The sequence below is a fragment of the Schistocerca cancellata genome, chromosome 1, assembly GCF_023864275.1.
Source record: "Schistocerca cancellata isolate TAMUIC-IGC-003103 chromosome 1, iqSchCanc2.1, whole genome shotgun sequence".
NCBI lineage: Eukaryota > Metazoa > Arthropoda > Insecta > Orthoptera > Acrididae > Schistocerca > Schistocerca cancellata.
The window spans coordinates 774,662,857-774,688,044 of NC_064626.1; positions in this window are offsets into that span (position 1 = coordinate 774,662,857).

Genomic DNA, 25,188 nt, shown 5'->3' on the forward strand with positions numbered 1-25,188 from the left:
GAAATGATACGTGATTTCGGATGGACATCATTAAAACAAAGGCGTTTTTCGCTGCGGAGGAATCTACTCTCGAAATTCCAATCATCAACTTTATCCTCCGGATGCGAAAATATTTTGTTGACGCCGACCTACACAGAGAGAAACGATCGCCATGATAAAACAAGGGAAATCACAGCACGTATGAAAAGATATAGGCGTTTGTTCTCTCCGCGCCCTGTACGAGATTGGAATAATAGATAATTGCGAAGGTCGTTCGATGAACCCTCAGGCACTTAAATGTAATTTGCAGAGTATCCATGTAGATGCAGATGTAGAACGCCCAAAAACGTAAAAGGCGATTTAAGTGCCAAGACGGTCCCTGTGAGTTACAGCGATCGATAACAGAATGCGTTGGGTGTATGTGCCACGCGGTAGAACGTATAAAAGGGATCTAATTCCCGTCGCGCCAACGACCTGCCTCGTGTGTGTCAGTCGCCATTGTTGTGTTATGTTGCAGTCTGTTGTCTTTCTAGAGTGTTGTAAGCTAGGCCTATCATTAGAAGGCTTCTCAGTGTTATTCATGTAAACTATGACAAGCGAAGACAGAAAGGAGCAGGAAGACTATCGGAAGAAAACAAGAAGCTGAGAAATGGTGGCAAAGCTACTCACACTGTAGTAGGGCGAAGGATACCCCATCCGAAAGAACTCTATGTAAGTGCAAATACAATTGCAAATGTATACGCTACGACCAAAAACATATTCTCTTTGATGAGTTTTATAAGTTAGATCATTGTAAACAACAAAACCATCTTCTAGGTCTAATGCCAATTAAGTGTCTTGCAAGACGCAGGCATGGTACAAAAAAAATGGTTCAAATGGCTCTGAGCACTGTGGGACTTAACTTCTGAGGTCATAAGTCCCCTGGAACTTAGAACTACTTAAAAAGCGCCTAGAACCCCTCGGCTACTCCGGCCGGCGGCATGGTACACATGGAGACCCTGCACAAAGTAGGCGATGAACAACAGTGACGTACACTGTTCAAATGGCGAAGGGGAAATTGTGCAAATTCCTAAGAATACCTTCTGCAATATTTTTGCTGTCTCCGGTAAAAGGTGCCACCTTTTAGTAACAATCAAGCAGACTGATTACCCAACGTCTGTTAAGAAAAAGGTGTGAAACTTCCTGGCAGATTAAAACTGTGTGCCGGACCGAGACTCGAACTCGGAACCTTTGCCTTTCGCGGGCAAGTGCTTTACCAACTGAGCTACCGAAGCACGACTCACGCCGCGTCCTCACAGCTTTACTTCTGTACTTTTGCCAGTACCTCGTCTCCTACCTTCCAAACTTTACAGAAGCTGCCAGAATGAGATTTTCACTCTGCAGCGGAGTGTGCGCTGATATGAAACTTCCTAGCAGATTAAAACTATGTGCCCGACCGAGACACGAACTCGGGACCTTTGCCTTTCCCGGGCAAGTGCTCTACCATCTGAGCTACCGAAGCACGACTCACGCCCGGTACTCACAGCTTTACTTCTGCCAGTATCTCGTCTCCTACCTTCCAAATTTTACAGAAGCTCTCCTGCGAACCATGCAGAACTAGCACTCCTGAAAGAAAGGATATAGCGGAGACATGGCTTAGCCACAGCCTGGAGGATGTTTCCAGAATGAGATTTTCACTCTGCAACGGAGTGTGCGCTGATATGAAACTTCCTGGCAGATTAAAACTGTGTGCCCGACCGAGACTCGAACTCGGGACCTTTGCCTTTCGCGGGCAAGTGCTCTAACCTGCAAGGTTCGCAGGAGAGCTTCTGTAAAGTTTGGAAGGTAGGAGACTAGATACTGGCAGAAGTAAAGCTGTGAGTACCGGGCGTGAGTCGTGCTTCGGTAGCTCAGATGGTGCCAACGGCCATATCATGTTTGCCGGCACGGTAGCTCAGTGTGCTCGGTCAGAGGGTTAGCAGCCCTCTGTAATAAAAAAAAAAAAAAAAAAACTGAGTCAAGCGATCGACAATGAACTGAAATGGAAGTCTTACGACGTCCGCCCCGAGCAGATGCAACGAACGAAAGCGAACAAAAAAAAAAAAAAAAAAGATGGTAGAGCACTTGCCCGCGAAAGGCAAAGGTCCCGAGTTCGAGTCTCGGTCGGGCACAAAGTTTTAATGTGCCAGGAAGTTTTTACAGAATCTGTCCTGCGAACCCGAAGAAAAAGGGGTAATAATAAAATTGATCGAAAATATACTCATGATGAAAAGGCTCTTGTCTGTGAGGACATACAATCATTCTCAAGAGATGTAAGCCACTGTGGGAGACAGGATTCCGGGAAGGAATATCTTTCACAGGATTTATACATATATGGGTTTATGAGGCTTTTAAGAGACAATATCCTGACAGCACAGTGTCATACCTTTTTTATTATCTGATATTTAATAAGCATTTCAAAAATAACTTTTCCTTCAAGCACCCTAGAACAGAAAAGTGTACAATATGAGATTTGTTAGCTTGTCAATTCGCAACATCGTCTGATACAGCTAAAACAGATTTCGGACATAAACTAAAACTTCGTCATTTGAAAGCTGAAAAAGCAAGAAAAGATGTGATTAAGATATTAATGAATCTCAGATTACCATCAGCTGTAGTGTGACATTTGCATTTGATTAAAAAAATGTACTATCCTTACCGACTTCAACTCATACTAACATGTAATACGTAAGGCAAGATTCAAATTTCAACCTTTTGCACCCATTTTCACAGTACTCCAGTGTGATGAATATATGGCATGGAGTTGCGTCATGTGTCTTTTGAGCTCTCAAATAAATTGAATCTACAGACAAACTCGCTGCGTGGAGTGATCACTGCTGTGGGCAGAATAAAAATGTAATAACGCAAATACAATGAAATGTACACAGAAATAAACCATAGGTTTTTAAGTGAACACACCGCCATTTGACTGCATTGCTGTTTATTTAATTACGACCCAGGTTTCGGCCTTTTTTGCCATTTTCAAGTGACTGAGTTTACGTCATTAACATTTATTGCACGACATCAAGCTTAAAATTGGCCATAAATGAAGAAAAATGAGGGATGGAAAAGATGAGGATTTTACATCTGGCATTTCGTGAGGAGCGAATATTTTTTAATTTATAGCCAATTTTAAGCTTGCTTTTGTTCAATATATGTTAATGACATAAACTCAGTCGAAATATGCATAAAAGGCCGAAACATATTTAAATAAACAGCAGTACAGTGAATTCATTTAGAAATTATTCTATGACTGTTGCTCAGCAGCATCTAAAACTGTAAAACCATAAGTTCTTAATCAAGTATCACTCCTTCCTCAACTGCGACCGTGATTTTACTGCTATTGAAAAGCAGAAAAGTCTTACTAAAGGCATTTTCCAAAAGACTTAAAATCTATAATGGAAAATGTTTAAGTGCCAAATCCGTTTAAAGTAAACATTTTAAGGGACGATGACTTTTTCGTCTCAAAATATGCAACAGGGACTTCTATTAACACAGTGAACGTTAACATTACAAAACTTTCACGGATAAAAGTCACTCCTAGTAATCCTGGCAATATCCTGGTTAAAAGAACCTTCAACGAATACTAACAATGGACTCAAATTAACGTTTTCAAGGAAGATGTGACCAAAATTAAAGTAGCAGAGTTAGCATTACCTATTTTGTTGTGAAAACCACATATTACAGCAGCTAAGAAGACCGATCTAAAAACTGTGATTGAATTTTTGGTAAAACGTAAGGACAAATTGTTTCATGCAAGCATCACATCTTAAAATTCAAGCCGTGTTGAACAATGGCTTGGAATAATGGGTTGTAATAACGGATTTCGATAGTGTTGTATTAATAAAGTTGAATATTACCCAGACAGATGTAAGTTTTTGTATCATTGTACCAGTTTCTTTCTGTTATCATCACAAGCAAGAATGGGGAACCAATACCTATTCTACGATTAGGTATTACGCAATGAAACATTTGTATGAAGGAATGTAAGTGCCTCAGGCACTTACATCCTATTTTAGATTAACTACTGACCGCATGTTCTGATTTTTGCATTTATTTGACTGTTATTGATTAATTTCTGCTTTTTTAATGACTGAGCACAGTGTCATATGTTTTCAGTTAAATATATAAACATATTTTGAATTTGCAAATTAAAAGTAAGTACTAACCAAAGAAAAAACGCATTTTCTACAAAATGTTGAGACTGGTACTTAGAACCCCATTTACTTCAAGCCTTCAGTTATTTCCTGGTTACTTGAGTCCAAGGTCGTGCAGTATTTCACGAAGGACAACATTCTCCGCCTGGACCATTATTAAATGTATTTATTCACCTCTATCGCGACGTCGGGATGTTATGCCATTCTCGAGTGACGCCCACCTATGAAGTGTGTGTGAGTATAAACGCCCCTTCCATGAAGACACCGCCCACGTGTCAATCATGTTTACATATTCAGTGTGCGTAATAAGACAGGGGCTTTTGTCATGAAGAGCTACGTTTGTTTTATATAAACACACATGGAATATGTAAACGTGGTTGGCACGAAAACAGAATCTTATTAGAATGAACGACACACATTGACACATTTCGTAGTGGACTACCGCTTGCGTGGCATAGTAGGCCGAAATCGTGATCGTGATCGTGGTTTAATAACGGTCCACACGTAAAATGTTGCCTGTCAGAATTTCTTCTTCACCCTCTCTCTCTCTGTCCGTCTCCTCCTTCCCGCTCTCTTATGTTTTTTCCCCACACCCACCGGTCCATCTTCTCCCCCCCTCCTCCTCCCCCCCCCCCCCCCCCCCCATACCTCCACCGACTCTGAGCCGTGTCGAATGTTACTGTAAATTCAGATTCTGTAGTAGTATTTCAATCATAGCCTAAGCCGCCAAGCTAGAAATACAACTTTTCTGTTTTCTGTGAAAACCGCCTGTGAGGAAGAAAACAAAACATCAGATTGTTGTGTATACAATTTATGTATAAAATATATATAATGAGAAAGAACAAACATGGGAGAAACAATGTGTCTAATGGTTTAAATGCACCACTATCCTAGTTAAAACTACCTTCGACAAAGATAACGAAACTGCACATTTTTACAGAAAAGTGCAGCAGAGTATTTTCTTTCTCGCAATCAATTTTCACAGAAAACCCGTCTATTGTTGTTTGATTAATATATATGCTCTATGTCTGTCTGCATATTTTAGAGAGTATCGTTTAAAATTTGAATTAATTTGATCAATGACTTATCGAGATGTTTTCTAAAATATACTGTATGGAACGTATATATCCTTTATTCGACCAAATCTTTATCAGGGTAACGTGCAAAGATTTGAAATAAATCAGTAATGTACTTTTTGAGATGTTTGGATTTTTGGTAACAATGTTTCCATTTTCTATATTAGATTTATATTTATATATTATATATTAAAATTTGTAGCCAGCGTCCGTCCTTATATTCGTTAGAGTATAGTGTAAAAATCGGAAGTAAATCGGTCAATAACTACTTGAGATTTTTGGTAAAAACTTGATATTACATATTTAATTATATGTTACTTACATTTACAAAATAGTTACATAAGAACGCGCACGTATTCGAATGCAATGTTGTGTCAAAATTTTAAATAAATCGGCGGACTACATTTCGAAGTTTGCGAGCACAAACTACGCAGGCTGAATTTTTATGTATGTGGGCTGATGCTTCATGTAGCAGTTATAGAGAAGCACAGCCTTGTGCCTTTATTCCGATAGGTACTTTGATGAGAGAGATTTGTTATGAAAAAAACATCAGAATCATTTGCCGTAATCAAATAGTTTGCTTTCCGGTTCCAGAAGGCAGATTTGCTTCGATATTTTCGGATGTCATATATTCATACAATGATCTGTGAAAATGCTGTATAGTCAGTTTATGGTCAGTTCCTGACAGTTAGGCTTTCCGAATTAAGAGTCGTTATACCAGTCAGAGTATAGGTTCTAGCATATGGTGCTAAATGGCTATCAATTCAACTACATACCTACAAATTACAGTTACCAAATAAGTAAATTGTTACGACCATATAGAGAATGTTGTGGAGAAGGCAAACCAACGACTGCATTTTATTGGCAGAATACGTACAAAACGCAACACATCTGCTGAATAAGCTGCTTACGCTGTGCTTGTTTCTCCTCTGCTGGAGCAATGGTGTGCGGTATGGGGATCCTTACCGGATAGGATTGACAGAGGGGATCGAAAAGGCCCAAAGAATCTCGTTTTCTATTTTCGTGAAGTAGAGAAGCATGTGTTAGGGATATGATAATCTGGTTGGGATGGCAGTCATAAAAACAACTGCGTTTTGTGTTGCAGCGAAATCTTTTCACGAAATTCTGATAACCAAATTTCGACTTCGAATGTAAAAATATTATATTGTCGCCAGCCTGCATAGGGACGCAAGATCCTCGTGATAAAATAAGAGGAATCAGAGCCCCTACGGAAAGAAAGATTTAACTGTTCATGTTTCCCAAGTGTAGTTAGAGAGCGGAACGGTAGAGAAATAGCCTGAAGGTGGTTTGAGGACTCCTCTGCTGGGCACTTAAGTGTGAATTGCAGAGGAGAGACAAAGATGTAGCTGTGAGGCATAATGAATAAATTGTTCGTGGAAAGAAATGCCAGGTATTCTGATGAGAAGGTTGCTCACTGGGCATTAGGAAAATCATCAAACTAACTTCGGCCGAAGAACCCAAGACAGAAGCCAACAGACGGTTTATAAGAGGTGGCCACGAAAGTCTTGTTAATTTTGTAGTACCTCTCTACGGGGAGGAGATTTGCAGATTACACCGATGCCTTATCCAACGACGGAAGAAGAAAGCGAGATTGATGTCCTCTCTCCCCTTTCTTTCGCAGTGCCGGGATGAACGGGCTACACCGAAGTTCTTGAAATGTAAGCGCCTAATCATCACCGCCCAAGCACATCGTATCTACGACAGAATGGAATGAGCTTTTCTGTGTGAGTGAATTCATGCAACACGGAGATACTTGGCAAGAACGGAGGAGGAAGTTTTGGACATCTTCTATCAACTAAGTAGCAGATTGCATCGAGGCGACTGGGACAAGATCGGCATCATCACTCACAGGAGCGCTGCACCGAGCAACAGAAGAAAAAGTTTGCAAGTTGCCGGAAGCAGATTCCCAACATGTCACGCACAATACTCAAACTCACTGAACGACAACTCTCTAAAGACGAACAGTCTGTCCTTCAAAAAGGAGGGAATGTCGCTGTCACCCGGGAACTATACCTTTGGGGGATATCATTGTTAACGACGAAGTGGCCATTCGGACCGTTCCTTATGAGAGAGCTGAGGAAATATGCACTAAAACAGCCAGGATACTGCGCCGAGGAAAACCATCAGCTTGCAACCTGAATAAAGAAGAGTTACAGGATATCAAGAATATAAGGGTACTGCCTGCCAATAAGAGAAATACGACCGTCGTAATGAAGACCGAGGAGTTGTTGTTGTTGTTGTGGTCTTCAGTCCTGAGACTGGTTCGATGCAGCTCTCCATGCTACTCTATCCTGTGCAAGCTTCTTCATCTCCCAGTATCTACTGCAACCTACATCCTTCTGAATCTGCTTAGTGTAGTCATCTCTTGGTCTCCCTCTACGATTTTTACCCTCCACACTGCCCTCCAATGCTAAATTTGTGATCCCTTGATGCCTCAAAACATGTCCTACCAACCGATCCCTTCTTCTAGTCAAGTTGTGCCACAAACTTCTCTTCTCCCCAATCCTATTCAATACCTCCTCATTAGTTACGTGATCTACCCACCTTATCTTCAGCATTCTTCTGTAGCACCACATTTCGAAAGCTTCTATTCTCTTCTTGTCCAAACTAGTTATCGTCCATGTTTCACTTCCATACATGGCTACACTCCATACAAATACTTTCAGAAACGACTTCCTGACACTTAAATCTATACTCGATGTTAACAAATTCCTCTTCTTGAGAAACGCTTTCCTTACCATTGCCAGTCTACATTTTATATCCTCTCTACTTCGACCATCATCGGTTATTTTACTCCCTAAATAGCAAAACTCCTTTACTACTTTAAGTGTCTCATTTCCTAATCTAATTCCCTCAGCATCACCCGACTTAATTTGACTACATTCCATTATCCTCGTTTTGCTTTTGTTGATGTTCATCTTATATCCTCCTTTCAAGACACTGTCCATTCCGTTCAACTGCTCTTCCAAGTCCTTTGCTGTCTCTGACAGAATTACAATGTCATCGGCGAACCTCAAAGTTTTTATTTCTTCTCCATGGATTTTAATACCTACTCCGAATTTTTCTTTTGTTTCCTTTACTGCTTGCTCAATATACAGATTGAATAACATCGGGGAGAGGCTACAAACCTGTCTTACTCCTTTCCCAACCACTGCTTCCCTTTCATGCCCCTCGACTCTTATAACTGCCATCTGGTTTCTGTACAAACTGTAAATAGCCTTTCGCTCCCTGTATTTTACCCCTGCCACCTTCAGAATTTGAAAGAGAGTATTCCAGTTAACATTGTCAAAAGCTTTCTCTAAGTCTACAAATGCTAGAAACGTAGGTTTGCCTTTTCTTAATCTTTCTTCTAAGATAAGTCGTAAGGTCAGTATTGCCTCACGTGTTCCAACATTTCTACGGAATCCAAACTGATCTTCCCCGAGGTCGGCTTCTACCAGTTTTTCCATTCGTCTGTAAAGAATTCACGTTAGTATTTTGCAGCTGTGACTTATTAAACTGATAGTTCGGTAATTTTCACATCTGTCAACACCTGCTTTCTTTGGGATTGGAATTATTATATTCTTCTTGAAGTCTGAGGGTATTTCGCCTGTCTCATACATCGTGCTCACCAGATGGTAGAGTTTTTTCATGACTGGCTCTCCCGAGGCCATTAGTAGTTCAAATGGAATGTTGTCTACTCCCGGGGCCTTGTTTCGACTCAGGTCTTTCAGTGCTCTGTCAAACTCTTCACGCAGTATCTTATCTCCCATTTCGTCTTCATGTACATCCTCTTCCATTTCCATAATATTGTCCTCAAGTACATCGCCCTTGTGTAAACCCTCTATATACTCCTTCCACCTTTCTGCCTTCCCTTCTTTGCTTAGAACTTGGTTTCCATCTGAGCTCTTGATATTCATACAAGTGGTTCTCTTCTCTCCAAAGGTCTCTTTAATTTTCCTGTAGGCAGTATCTATCTTACCCCTAGTGAGACAAGCCTCTACATCCTTACATTTGTCCTGTAGCCATCCCTGCTTAGCCATTTTGCACTTCCTGTCGATATCATTTTTGAGACGTTTGTATTCCTTTTTGCCTGCTTCATTTACTGCAGTTTTATATTTTCTCCTTTCATCAATTAAATTTCCGGCGTGCAGGTCGCCCAATGTGGCGCCGAATGTAATAAGACCTGCGCCAAGGCGGCCGGACCTGCCCCGCGAGGGGCCTCCCGGCCAATGACGCCAAACGCTCATCATCATCATCATCATCAATTAAATTCAATATTTCTTTTGTTACCCAAGGATTTCTATTAGCCCTCGTCTTTTTACCTACTTGATCCTCTGCTGCCTTCACTACTTCATCCCTCAGAGCTACCCATTCTTCTTCTACTGTATTTCTTTCCCCCATTCCTGTCAATTGTTCCCTTATGCTCTCCCTGAAACTCTCTACAACCTCTGGTTCTTTCAGTTTATCCAGGTCCCACCTCCTTAAATTCCTCCCTTTTTGTAGTTTCTTCAGTTTCAATCTGCAGTACATAACCAATAGATTGTGGTCAGAATCCACATCTGCCCCAGGAAATGTCTTACAATTTAAAACCTGGTTCCTAAATCTCTGTCTTACCATTATATAATCTATCTGATACCTTTTAGTATCTCCAGGATTCTTCCAGGTATACAACCTTCTTTTATGATTCTTGAACCAAGTGTTGGCTATGATTAAGTTATGCTCTGTGCAAAATTCTACAAGGCGGCTTCCTCTTTCATTCCTTCCCCCCCAATCCATATTCACCTACTATGTTTCCTTCTCTCCCTTTTCCTACTGACGAATTCCAGTCACCCATGACTATTAAATTTTCGTCTCCCTTCACTACCTGAATAATTTCTTTTATCTCGTCATACATTTCATCTATTTCTTCATCATCTGCAGAGGTAGTTGGCATATAAACTTGTACTACTGTAGTAGGCATGGGCTTTGTGTCTATCTTGGCCACAATAATGCGTTCACTATGCTGTTTGTAGTAGCTAACCCGCACTCCTATTTTCCTATTCATTATTAAACCTACTCCTGCATTACCCCTATTTGACTTTGTGTTTATAACCCTGTAGTCACCTGACCAGAAGTCTTGTTCCTCCTGCCACCGAACTTCACTAATTCCCATTATATCTAACTTTAACTTATCCATTTCCCTTTTTAAATTTTCTAACCTACCTGCCCGATTAAGGGATCTGACATTCCACGCTCCGATCCGTAGAACGCCAGTTTTCTTTCTCCTGATAATGACGTCCTCCTGAGTAGTCCCCGCCCGGAGATCCGAATGGGGGACTATTTTACCTCCGGAATATTTTACCCAAGAGGACGCCATCATCATTTAATCATACAGTAGAGCTGCATGTCCTCGGGAAAAATTACGGCTGTAGTTTCCCCTTGCTTTCAGCCGTTCGCAGTACCAGCACAGCAAGGCCGTTTTGGTTAATGTTACAAGGCCAGATCAGTCAATCATCCAGACTGTTGCCCCTGCAACTACTGAAAAGGCTGCTGCCCCTCTTCAGGAACCACATGTTTGTCTGGCCTCTCAACAGATACCCCTCCGTTGTGGTTGCACCTACGGTACGGCCATCTGTATCGCTGAGGCACGCAAGCCTCCCCACCAACGGCAAGGTCCATGGTTCATGTGGGGGACCGAGGAGTATGAGCAGAAAATCCGGAACCTATTAGATCCGACGACGTATTGAAAACTAAGGGCGGATCCCATACAGCGGATCACACGGAATACGAATCGGTTAATCAAGGCATCTTCTCTCCCGGCGGATTACAGAGGAACCTGAGCAATACAGACGCCCTACCACGTCCGCTGTATGAATTACCAATGACCTATAAGGATAATGTTTCACTAAAGACCGACTGTTAGCGCTCCTCGCTCACCGACGTATATACTGGCAAAACACTTGGCCTCTCTGCTCCAGCCGCACGTGGAGAAGACTGACACATACATAAAGGACTCAGGACGTTTCTTTGAGGACCTCAAGAAACTAAAACTTGGACCAGACGACATCCTGTTCAGCTTCGATGTTGTTTCTTTTCGAAATGCCATTCAGTGACTCTCTGGAGCACATCGGTTCCATTTTCCCACAAGATATCACCAAGCTCTTTCATGCAGGTCTCACCACGAGCTATTTCACGTGGAATGACAACTTCTACAAAGAGCTGCAAGGCGTCGTCATGTGTAGTCCTCTTAGTCCAGTGATGGAATTTCTTCATTGAACAAATCGAAGCACAGGCACTAGACTTGGCACCTTGTAAAACTAAGGTGTGGTACAGTTATGTCGACGATGCCATTGTTGTGTGGAGCCATGGTGAGGAACGGCTCGGTGACTTCCTAAGACAATTAACAGACTCCATCTCAAGATAAAAGTTACCATGGAAGAAGAAAAGGCCAAACAACTAACCTTTCTAGACGTGCTGGTTGCAAGGGATGTGAAAACCTGGGACACTGCGTGCACCGAAAACCGACACACACAGACCGATACCCGCACAAACTGTCAAATCACCACCAGAGCCCAAAATGAGACATGAGTAATACGCTCGTAACGCGAGCAAGAAGAATATGTGAATCGCAGCACCTCAGATGCGAGAAGGAACACCTATGAATCTTTATGAGAAGCAGTGGGTACTCCACCAGTGATATAAGAAGTGTAACACTCGGCGAAGTGACGCATATGAAAAAGAAATGTTGCATACGGCCTTCGTGTCATACAATTTCCAGAATGACGGAAAAAATCATGCGTATATTGCGCAGACACGGCGTTAAGGCTACTTTTAAAGCGACAAAGAAGATCAAAGAATGTCTCAGATCGGCAGTGGAGAAATGGGACCCAATTGCAGTGTCGGGAATATACCGCATGCCATGCACGTGTGAAAAAGTTTATGTTGGAATGACTGGACGATCAATCAACAGTAGGATCACAGAATGTAAGCGGCATTGCAGGTTGGGGCAGGTGGAGAAATCAGTTGTGGCAAAACACTCGCCGTGTGAGGCCGACCACGTCGTAAAATTCGCCGACACGAAGTTCTGGCCTTAGAGAAGAGCTATCACACCCGCTTGTTCAGAGAACAGCTTCAACAAGAAAGAAGAAAGCCTCAAGATGAATGCATCCTAGGGTCCCGTGCTGTAGTGAACGATCGCTGCAAGTATCAAGAAGAGAATCGCACGGAAAAAGACATCGGAAAAGCCCTTGGGTGTTGGTGCACCAGGTACATATAGTCTGCCGCCGCGAGCTCGATTCCAGTCCATCACCAGCAGTGGAGGATGAAGTTTTGACAATGCCAGCCATTCATCTTGGCGAAAGATCAGAAAATTCATCAAATGAACGTCGTTCGAAGAACCCAAGGCAGAAGTCGACAAGCAGTTTCCCAGTTGTAAATTATTTCAGATGCCAAAATTCTAGTATATTCGTTGTGGGTGGTACGTGTGTCTATAGTAAATTAATCATGAAGATCAGACAGGTCGCGCCATGATATTATTATTATTATTATCGGGAGAGGAGGGGTCACTATTCATCTACAGTGTCCTGTTACGTTAATGTGGCTACTAGTCGAAAGCCTGAATAACTAACTTTTAGAGCGCGGACCACTGCGAGATGTGTAGGAAGAGAGTCACTGAGGTTCTGGAAGGATGTGGAGTTATGCCGACTCCAGTGCCGTGGCAAGCTGCGTTAGGTTTCTCGGTTGAGGATCCATGGTGCGAAAAGCCCAGTCGAGGTGCTCTCACAGTTTCTCGACTGCGTTCGAATACGGGAGTCTGGTGGACAGAGGAGTACGGTAAACTCATCATGGTGCAGTTCGAACCACTGCAAGCTGATGACACTTTGCATTGTCCGGCTGGTAGAAGCCAAAGTGCCGAGGAAATACAAATTGCATGTAGGGGTGGACATGAACCCCAAGGATAGATGCATACGTGTGTCGATCCTTTGTGCCTCCCAGAAGACGAGATCACGCATAGAATGCCACTAAAGCATACCCCAGAAAATAACGCATCCGTGTGTTTGCTTTGAGGCATTTCACGCAGTACACGCCAACGGCCCTGTCCGATGGAGCACAAAACGTCAGAAAAGGACCCCCTCTCGCATCTCAGCGGAGGTTCAAAAATGGTTCAAATGGCTCTGAGCACTATGGGACTTAACTTCTGAGGTCATCAGTTCCCTAGAACTTAGAACTACTTAAACCTAACTAACCTAAGGACATCACACATATCCATTCCCGAGGCAGGATTCAAACCTGCGACCTTAGCGGTCGCGCCGTTCCAGACTGAAGCGCCTAGAACCGCTCGGCCACGAAACGCAATCGGCGGAGGTCCAGTTGCGGTAGTGGCGTGCAAATTCTAGTCTTAGTCGTCGATGAGCAGCAGTCAGCACGGATGCTTGAACTAGGTGCCTGCTGCGGAGACCTCTTCTTTGAGAAGACACTGTTGATAGCCCTTTGGTTCATCTTGGCAGTCGGTTACTCAACCGTTACATGTCTATTTGCCTGTACGCATCTCCACAGCCATCTCCATTGTCCGTGGTTAGTCACAGTTTGGATATCGCGATGTTGCCTTGCACAGTATACTTTAACCACGGCGGCACGCGAACGGTTTAAAAACTCCGCCGTTTCGGAAATACTTCCACCCTTCGCCCGAGAGCCAATGACCAAATACTTTTGGAAGGCAGATAAATCGCTCCGTTTCCGCATTACAACAACGACTGCACTTTTTTTGCATCCTCTCGACACGCCTTATATGTACCGTACACTGCTAGTGCTGTGGTAAAGTGGGCATCTTTCATCAGAGCAATGCTCGCCCCCCCCCTCCCCGGTATCTGAGTGGCTGGAGTCGGCATAACTTCACATGCCTCCCTCTGTAATAAAAAACTGAGTGCCAGGACCAATAACTAACTTGAACGGATGTTATGTGAAGACCGCAACGACCAAAATAACGATCAACAACGGAAAAAAAAGTGGTCAGCGCGACAGAATGTCAGTCCTAAGGGCCCGGGTTCGATTCCCGGCTGGGTCGGAGATTTTCTCCGCTCAGGGACTGAGTGTTGTGTTGTCGTAATCATCATCATTTCATCCCCATCGATGCGCAAGTCGCCGAAGTGGCGTCAAATCGAAAGACTTGCACCAGGCGAACGGTCTACCCGACGGGAGGCCCTAGTCACACGACATTTTTTTTTTATCAGGGCAATCTTACGTGGAACTTAAATATCCACTAGTTTAAACTTTTTTAAGTACAAACACCGTATAACTTCATAATAGTTCCCAGGACGGCAATGGACAAACCTACTGGACTCTCGCCCAGGATGCAATGCGGGATTCCCACATCTGCCATAAATGTTCGTTTCCTGTCTATACGGAACTGCGTCTGACATTCTGATAGATTTCTACGTATATTTCTGAGTCCACGCGCGATGCGGTGCTACGGCCAGCTCGATAGGTGGCCGGCCGTTACGGACTGCAGCGGTCAGAAGGAGCGGCGGGCGCGCAGGCGGCTGGGGCGGCGGCGTTCCATTAGTCAGGCGGCCGATAACAAAGGCGGCTGCCGTGCCGCCGCCGAGCAAACCCTCTCCGCACTTTATCTGGACCGCGGCACCGCGCCGCAAAAAAGAAACAACCCACCCGGCCATCTCCGGCCCTCTCGAACGGTACCCCGCCCCCAATAAAGCTAAACTTTTAAAATTCCTTAGGGTCCATTAAAGAACGATAAAACGAGCTCGCTCGCTCTCTCTATATACATATACATATAATGCATTAGCTCAATAGAGGGCCCGATTGATACCATCTGACTCGGTTCGCAAGGTATTGTCCCCTGCTCGGTCGTTGCGAACGAATGGGCACCACTACTTTTTTGCCAAGTGTGCCGCCATGTAGATCTGCGAGCCGCTTTCATGGTTCTTGCACATCGAACGATGCTAACTTCAACGAGGTGAATCACAATTCGCAAACTACGCTATCTGATCAAAAGGAACCACACATCCTTACGTAATGCAGAACTGACGACCAGATGTCATGAAAGGCCAACGTGCCAGAATAAACGGAGGTGGAGAATATTGTATTGTCAGCAGAGAAGCCGTAACAACAGAATTAGTCGGGCAAGACAGCACTGTCACTTCGAACGTGAGCTACTCATTGGACGCCACACGAGTAACAAATCTGAAACGCCCTGCTAAACCCGCAGGACAGGACAGGTAGTTTAAACTGTGGGAAGGGGCCAAAATAAGGAACTGTCAGTTATACTCGAACATACAACTTTATTATTTGATCAAACATTACAAGAGCCGAAAAAATGGTTCAGATGGCTCTGAGCACTATGGGACTTAACTTCTGGGGTCATCAGTCCCCTAGAACTTAGAACTACTTAAACCTAACTAAACTAAGGACATCACACACATCCATGCCCGAGGCAGGATTCGAAACAGCGGTCGCGCGGTTCCGGACTGTAGCGCCTAGAACCGCTCGGCCACCCCGGCCAGCTACAAGAGCCGATTTTTTTTAACACACGGCTTTAATCTTTGGGACTTAATCACCGACTGAAAGCCACTTTAATTTAAAAACGGCTGAAGACCAATAACTTAAAGCGGAAGCATAATCAGAAATTTAAAAGGGAAGCCGTATCTTAACACAGTTCTTTAGTTAGGCTGAAGGCCCAAAGAATCAGAAACTTCAAGAGCAAACAAGTTAACTTCAAATAGGCTGAAGGCCTAACACTTAAATCTCCATAAAATTAATTTTCTTTAAATACCAAAGGCCTTACGTGAAACAGTTCTTTAATTTAGCTGAAGGCCTTAAGAGCAAAACAACTCAAACTTAAAATCAGCTGAAGGCTCAACACTTGAAAATCAACAACATTAAAACCTTTAAAATGCCAAAGGTGTTACGTGAAACAGTTCTTTAAATTAGGCTGAAGGTCTAAAGAGTCTTACGCCTGAGAAGCAAATTAACCTTACATTTAAAAAAATCGGCTAGAAGCCATACGAGTACAAACATCAAGGACAAATAAAAAAAGGGCAGTACACCCAAGGGCTCGGCCTGGAATTCAAACACTAACTTTCGCTTAGGTGAGACAGGCATTCGGGCCAACCATTCATCATGCGACGACAACCCAACCGACCGACAGTCAACGGACCCACCGACAAGGTAACTCCCACATCACCCGACCAGGGCACAACAGGGAGTTCAATGGAACAACAGAGAAGGTAATGGCGCCCACAACGAATTGCAAACGGCACAATGTGAACAGTTGGGGCTGGCTGGTAGATTACGTAAACACTCAATTTTCGTGTCCTGTGAGCTACGGACCTCGTAGGAATGGGAACAGCCCCTCACCCTCCGACCGCGCGTGGACCCCACCAGCGGCACCGGCCAGACACGCGCCACTGAGACTTCCTCGTTGTTCCACCTCAACCGACCAACTGCCCAGGCCCAGAAACGGTGAAAGGATCAAATATACGTCGGCCGATGAGACGACCAACCAACGTTCGTCCCGCTCCAATCTGCCTCGGTCGGACAGTTCATGTGCGTCGCCATTGGTCGGCGAGCACTGGCTGTCGGCTCCTCACCAGCGCTCCGTCCCCGACTTCACTGCTGCTGCGTCCCGACTGCAAAGCTGGTCCGCCTCGAACTAACTCCAGACACCCGACGACCCGGAAATACTATTGGTCGCTCCAGAGGTGGTGGTGGTTAGTGTTTAACGTCCCGTCGACAACGAGGTCGTTAGAGACGTAGCGCAAGCTCGGGTTAGGGAAGGATTGGGAAGGAAATCGGCCGTGCCCTTACAAGGGAACCATCCCGGCATTTGCCTGAAACGATTTAGGGAAATCACGGAAAACCTAAATCAGGATGGCTGGAGACGGGATTGAACCGTCGTCCTCCCGAATGCGAGTCCAGTGTACTAACCACTGCGCCACCTCGCTCGGTGTCGCTCCAGAGATGGCACGACAGTGTACTTATCGATACGCGCTGCTGCTGCCGCTCACGGACAAGTAAGGCATGAAGTTAGTGACGCCAGTCAACTGAATAAGAAAACGAGGCGGCAGTACCATAATAGAAAATGACAAACAATAAATGCGATAAACGCGAGCCGTGCATGGCTCAAAATCCATGAGGGACAGTCGAACCCTCCTAAAGTTGGCAAAAGTGCACTGTTGGTGATATCACTCCGAAGTGGAAACGCGAAGAAAGAACCACACTCAACCGATACAAAATAAAACTCATGTACTGACCGGCAAGGAGCGTCGAACATCGCGGACGGTGGCTGTAGAAAATCGCATCAATCAGCAGAAGGAATCACTCGTGAGTTCCAAAGTGCTGCCAGCAGCCCAACTAGCACAACGACAAAAATAATGAGGTACAATGGTCGATCAGCTTCTCATAAGCCACAAACCACGGTTGTCAGCGCTAAGCGACGCATGAGGTGATGTAGACAGCGACGCCACTGGACAGTGGATGACTGGAAACGAATGATTTGGAGCGACGAATGACGGCTGGAGAACGTTATCCACCATCGTGTGAAGTGCCAGCAGTGAATTTCGGAGGACATGGTGTTACCTTATGGGAGCGTTTTCCGTGGCTAGGGTGTGGTCCATCTACTGCGCTTAAGAAATCGCCAAATGATGAATGATATAAACACATTTTACAGCATTTGTTACTGCCTATAGTATGGGGACAATTCGGAGGCAATGACAATGCACCTTGTCTGTGAAGCAGTAATTAGTGGCCAATAACATTCCTGAAATAGACTGGCCTGCCTAGAGTCCCTACCTGAACGTAGACTTGGTTCCAGATCCCAGCGTCCAACGTCGTTACATTCTCTGGTTTCCACTGTTGAGAAGGAATGGGCTGCCGTTCCTCCGCAGACATTGAGACGCGGTTGAAACTTTTCCCGGAAAATTTCAAGTCATCGTCCGTTATTTTGCTGCCTAGGTAGTAGAATTCCTTAACTTTATCTACTCCGTGACCCTGATATTAAGTTTCTCGCTGCTCGATTTACCCTCAGTCCATATTCTGTACTCATTAGACTGTTCATTCCATTCAGCAGATCATGTAATTCTTCTTCACTGTCACTCAGGATAGCAATGTCATCAGCGATTCGTATCATTACATCCTTTCACCTTGGATTTTAATCCCATTACTGAATCTTTCATTTATTTCTATCACTGCTCCTTCGACGAACAGATTGGACAGTAGGGGTAAAAGACTACAACAATGTCTTACACCTTTTTAATTCGATCACTTGGTTCTTGGTGATCCACTCTTATTATTCTCTTGGCTCTTGTATACTACCCGTCACTCTCTCCATAGTTTATCCCTATTTTTCTCATAATTTCGAACATCTTGAACCATTTTACATTGTCGAAAGCTTTTTCCAGGTCGACAAATCCTACAAACGTTCCTTGATTCTTCTTTAGTTTTGCTTCCATTATCAACCGCAACGTCCTCTTGTGCCTTTACCTTTCCTGAAGCCAAACTGATCGTCATCTGCCACTTCCTCAATTTTATTTTCCATTCTTCCGTATATTATTCTTGTCAGCAACTTGGATGCATGAACTGTTAAGCTGATTGTGCGATAATTCCCGCACTTGTCAGCTCTTACAGTCTTCGGAATTTCGTGGATGATATTTTTCCGAAAGTTTTTTCGTTTCTCACTATCGAACGAAAATCATTTCATAAATATTTCACTGACTGCCCAAATTCTCCTCTTATTCGACTTCTTAATTCCTATGATTCATTTTGATGGACTTTACCAACATGCGCTTCAGATTAGTTATTTATCCATTTACAGCGTACATTAATTTGCTCATATTTCTTTGCGTCGTACTATGTGACTTTGGGATCTCTTCGAAGTCGAAGAAATTTTCAATTATATTTCAATATTACATTCACGCCTCTGTTAACAAGATATAATTTATAGAATTAAAAAACTAGTTCAGCATTTGAGCACATGAGATTTCAATGCCCTACAGTCATCACCAGTTATGTGTTGTAACGGAGTGAGCTCAAATAGTGGTCAAGACAGTGAAGTCGTATCCAGAAATATGGGTTTCATATCCACTACAGGCTACCTGGTGTTCCTCTCAAAATGGTTTGACCTATTTCTTTCTCTATACTTGTAAAATCCGAACTGGTACTTCATCTCTATTGACGTAGTTCACGCGATCTTACTTCTTCCACTTGAGGACAGGTGAAATGGGACCACGGGAACAGTGCGGGGACAGTACTGACAAACAGTATTGCACATTGGGAAAGAGGGTGGGGGAGGGGTGGAAGAGACGTAATGAAAAAGAGAACACGAAGCACAAACTTTTCCTTCAGTATTATTCATTTGGGAAGGACAATGCATTAGACAGAGGTAAGTCCCGAAATATTGAAACTCAAGAACGTCAAAAGCCACCGTTGCATTTAAGCATACATATCTTTGCTAATTTTTCCAGTGTACTGGAAACAACGGCAAACATATGCGTTATGCAAACATATTGCTTACCTACTCCACAGTTAAAAGATAAACTGCAAAATAAAGAATACAGTATAAAAAAGTGTATTTCCTTGCTCCTAAGATAAAAATCAGCGCACATAGAGAAAATGTTGGAGGTATGGAGGTACGTACTTTAACAAAGTGTGCGTGTGCGTGTGTACAAACGGCAAAAAAATCAAGTGAAGTTGGCGTGTATTGTTCGAATGTGTGAAGATTATTTTTAATTCTTTTGCAAAATCTAGTTTCTCCACCTGTAACTTTTGTACGGTCAGTTAGACTTTTCCTGGGTCACGTATTTCGTGTTTCATTTCCTACATATGAGTAGCTATAAGTGGTTTATTGGAATCATTTTGTTTAAGAGCGTCTGTGTGTTCTGTAAACTGTTTGGTGTATTTACCCAGTTTATCCTTTGTATACATGTTGGAAAAGATGTAGCAGTATAGAAGAACATCACGTTTAGATAGTTACATTTTTAATTTGAAACCAACACCTCTTCCGAACAATTACCGATTTCAAATATCAAACACGCACTAATGCAAGATTTTACACTCACACACTGATCCAAAACCTTACGATCATTGTCCACAGTTAGAATGACTGCCGCCCGATGGGGTCTTTGGCTCGTGACGGTTTAGAGAGGTACCTAAGCGGAGTTGAGACGAGTGGGAAGCATTCCAGTGTCAACAAGGGCTTCAAATGGGGAAATCAGCTGGCATAAGCGACTTCGAAAAAGGGAAGAAAACTTATGGCTTGGCAGTTGAGAAAGAGCATCTCTGCAACACCAAAGCTGCTCGATTGTTTGAGTGTTATTGTCGTGAGTATGTACGGAAAGCGGTTGAAGAGCGGTGAAACCACGAGACAAGATATTGGACGTTCACGCCTGACAATATGGAGGTCGGAGGCTTGTCCGTGCTGTAAAACGAGATACGACCCGCAATCTTTCATGTTTGATTTCCACCACGACAGCGATGGCATCTTCCAGCAAGATAACCGTCCGTGTCACAATGGCAGAACCGCGCAACAGTGGTTTCACGAGCGTAATAGGGAAACTTTCGTTGATGTTTTAGGCACCTGACTTGAATCCGATGGAACAAATACAGATGCGCACCCATAAGCCAAAGGCCCATAATTTACGGCAGTTAGGTGACCTGTGCGTAGACACTGAGTTCCACGTGCGTCTGAAAACCTACCCAGGACTCGTCGAATCCAGAACATTCAGATCTGCTACTGTGTAGTAATCCAAAAGTGGAAGAACACACTCCTAGGCAGTTGGTCATAAAGTTTTGACTTATAAGTGTAACTTAGTAATGCATTCTAAACTGAAAATGTAAGAGAAAATTACACCGTTATATTTCGTATAAGAAGAGAGAGCTGTACAAAATCGTTTCCATATGGGAATCTGCGTTCAGTAATTGCAAAAGTGAGTGTTCTATTCACAGGAATAAAAAGCGCCCAAGACGTATCCCCCGCCCATGGGAAAAACCCAGTACGAAACGAAATTGCAACTGAAGATCAGATTTAGGAGCCAATGCAGCACATCAGTTATCTGGGGAACTACAAGGGGCAGTCAAACCAAAATGAAACAGATGGGGAAAAAATTAAGTAAACTATCTCCTATTTCAATAGTAAACAGGTTACTAACTTTTTTTGTACGTGTCTGGTTTTGATTTGACTGCCCCCATTATATTACTTTTTAACGAAGGTAAGGATGTAGATATGATATTACGATCACAGTAAATGTGCCACTACGAGAAGAACATCAAAAAATACACAAAGACGCAAAACATGAAATTTTATAACGTATCTGCTGTACTTATTCTACTGTACAGCAATGAAACATGGGTTATAAGGATTCTAGCAACGTTCAGCTGCCAAAAGTAGTGAAAGATTGTACAAGTAGTGAAGGATTGTACAAGTAGTGAAAGATTGTACAAGTAGTGAAAGATTGCACTGGGCTGGACAATGTTGCTAAAACATTAGAAAAGGGTTGAATACTTTACAGTAATTAATGACACAATAGACGATCATAAAACTCGAAGGAACTTTTAGAACGAATGGAACGAGGATTGCAAAAATGACCTTATAACGCAAACCCAAGAGAAACAGGCACGTAGGACGGCCAGTTACAAGTCGGAACTGAGGTCAGACGAGCTCAGTAGCCCCAATCCGTGAAACGCAGAGGAAGGAGAGGAGGAAGAAGACTTAAGATAAAGAATAGAAAGAAAAAGAATAGGAAGAAGACTTACTACCCTTATATTATACCTTCTTCAGACAAATTAAAAAGACGAATCATGAAGGAGTTTTGCGAATTAGTCACAGATTGATTTTCATACTGGTATCGACGGAAAATGAACAATTGTAAACTCTGACGGCCGATGGATGAATGTGTGACGTTGCAACGCAATCGCAGTGCGCAGCTGTCAAGGACAGTAAATGGGAGACGTGTTGATACCAGGGTGATCTTTGCGAATTTCATTCCGCGTGCTCAGTCGGGACAGTAACTATACCTCGCTGACAGGCGCTTGAATAATGTAAGCAAGTGACGTCAGTTGAGAGAACACGCGTCACTGGGCTGAAAGAAACCGGACAGACTAATCGAACGAATCAAAAGACACATGAACAGGAGCGATGCCACTATTCAACGATGTTAGCAGGAATGAGTGAACCGTATCAGCAAACAGGGTCAATAAGAAAGTGGTCGACCTAGTGAGGCGACAGAAAGTGAGGACCGAACAATGGAACTCGATCCCACGTGAAACTGGTGCTTCATTGGCAACGACTAATATGCGTCTCACAGAAAGACGTTGACCTCGACACACCAACAAGCTTGTTTGCAGTGGCTTCGGGTACGTTCCGCCTGGAATCTCATCGATTGGAGTAGGATTCTCTTCAGTGAAAAGTACCGTTTCGAAATGAGCCTCGATGACGAACGAAGACAGTCTGGAGACACCGAGGACAGTAGTGTTATACTAACCCGACTGTCACCAGTTACACGATCCGTCAGCCAGGTGGGACGGTCTGGAGTGCCATTTCATTTCATAGCAGGAGCCACTTGGTTGTCATCCGTGGCACCGTTACAGCATAGCGGTACGTTGACGATATTTTACGCCCCGTTTTGTTAAACTTCATAGCAAGCCATCCTTGGCTTACATTTCAGCAAGATATTGCCCGTCCGCACACGCCGAGAATTTCTACTACTTGTCTTCGTGCCTGCCAAATTATACATTAGCCGACAAGGACACCGAATCTCTCCCCATTTGAGAAAGTTTAAAGCATTTTGGGCAGGGCCCTCTAACCGGTCCGAGATTTTGACGATTTAAAGCGCCAATTGGACAGCGAGCCGTGCGTGGCACGTGTTCCCGCCATCATGTATTCTACACCCTGTTTTTAACGTACTTCCACCTACGTTAATTTAAATTACTACTGTCACTGAGTTGCTGCTTTGCCTGACCGTGAGCGGCGTTAGCAGCGCGTATCGATATATTCCCTCTCGTGGTGTCTTTGCTCGACTGCAATTACTTCCCTGTCGTTGTCTGTTGTAGAGAAGTTCGGGTTACGAGTTCGTGCTGCCAGTCAGTTGGAACGCGTCTGGAGCGCAGTCCGGACCTGCCAGTCGGGGAGTCGCAATGCGGCGCTAGTGCGTCGGAGCAGTGAGGTCTGCGCCGACATGGCTCCCCCAACCATTGCCGCTACGCATCACTTGAGCCGGGCCACGGTCTCACGGCCTTGGTGGATCGTTTTGGCTCGCCGATCGTTCACGAGTCGGCTGTGTGTGTGTCTGTATCGGCTCCCGATTTGTCTTGGTGTGTGCTTACTTACGGCTGGGTATCGTTCAGGTCTTCGTGCAAGTGTTCGTCAGGTTGTGTGTGTAGTTGGCGTTATTTCCACTGACGATGATTTTAGATGTTTTCGGCATTCTGAGGGGGGGTCGGTCGCTGCGGACCAGGAAAGTTATCTTCGCGCGGTGCAGTCGGCTGGGTCCGCTGGTGGTCCCTGCACAGTGTCGGAGCGTGTGTGGAGCTGTCCGATCGCTACGAGCTTCGTGGTTCACCGACCCAGGACGTCAAAGTTGAGTAGTGGTTCCAACTATCCAAGCCACGTCCATTCATGTTGTGGTGTTTCGTTTCGGTGGTCTGCTATTGGGGAAGGTTTTCCTCTGAGGAACACCGAGTGTTTCTATTGCTGAAAATTAGCCGCCGTGTGGTGCAATTAACTATTTTGGTTGACTTCAATTCGAGTGCACCAGCGTAATTTTCTACCTTGTAGCAGTTAGTGTTCCGGTTACCTGCCCTGGCCTCTAATGTAATTTCAGGTTGCGTCCTCTCCTCACCTGTTGTCGCTGTCCGACATGGTGTGTAATTTTGACAGCTAATACATACTTCATTGTGGATTATCACGTTTGTAACCTTTTGTGTTTGAGTTCTCATGTACTGACAGATGGGAGGCAAGCGGTTGGTCGGTCGGTACGTGACTGTCCCTTGGTTGGGTTCGCAGGAATCACATGTAGTTGGACACACCACCTGTCTCGCCTAAGTAAACGAGGGCAGACCGATCCACTAGAGAGTTCTGAGTGCCGTCTCTTAATTATCCTTTTGGCTGTGTTAATGTTTTTGTAATTTAACTTTATGTTATATTTTTAATTTGGCAAGGTTAGTTGAGGGCCTTCTGCCCTGGAAACATGTTCTCAGAGTCCAAACATTATCGACTTCTGCTTTTGAAAGGTTATTGTAATTTCCTCTGAAAGATTTTACAAGTTATTGTGGGCCTTCCGCCGTTGGTGTTGCAAAAAGGAATTTTTAAACTTAATGTATTGTATTACCGATTGTTGCAATATATATATCCTTAATTTGCAGAATTTAACTATGCGGCCTTCAGCCATCTTATTGCGTTTGTTTATCTTTTCCTGTGCACCTTGTGGGCCATCAGACCTGTTAGCATCTTAAAATATTGTGGCCTTCTGCCTTCAGTAATCATCATAGTATATTTGGAATTTTAATGATTTAATCCGGCGGCCTTCAGCCGCTCCCCATGCTGATCTCATACATGTGTACGATTTATCTTATTCGTAAATTTAACTGTGTGCCATGTTCTTTCAAAATTGAACTTATTCTAAAGCAACTGTTTGGAGGCCTTCAGCCGCGAAGCAAATTTAATTCTTTCAAAAGTGTATTTGCGAACTAAATGATAATAAATTACAATTGTGAAATGAATCCGACCGCAACTCCCTTGGCCCTTTCCACAACCCTGATTACCTGTTAGCCCTGCATGATTTAGCGGACGTTTCAGACGGCTTTTTGCACGATGTCCCGCTGGAGGATATCCCACAACACTGTCAATCAGTGCCAAACCGAATACCTGCTACACAGGTGGCCGAACGCGTTATTGACTTACTCTATTTATGAAGTTCTTTCTCTTGCATAAATCATCCAGTTTCTCTGAAATTGTAATCATTTGTTCT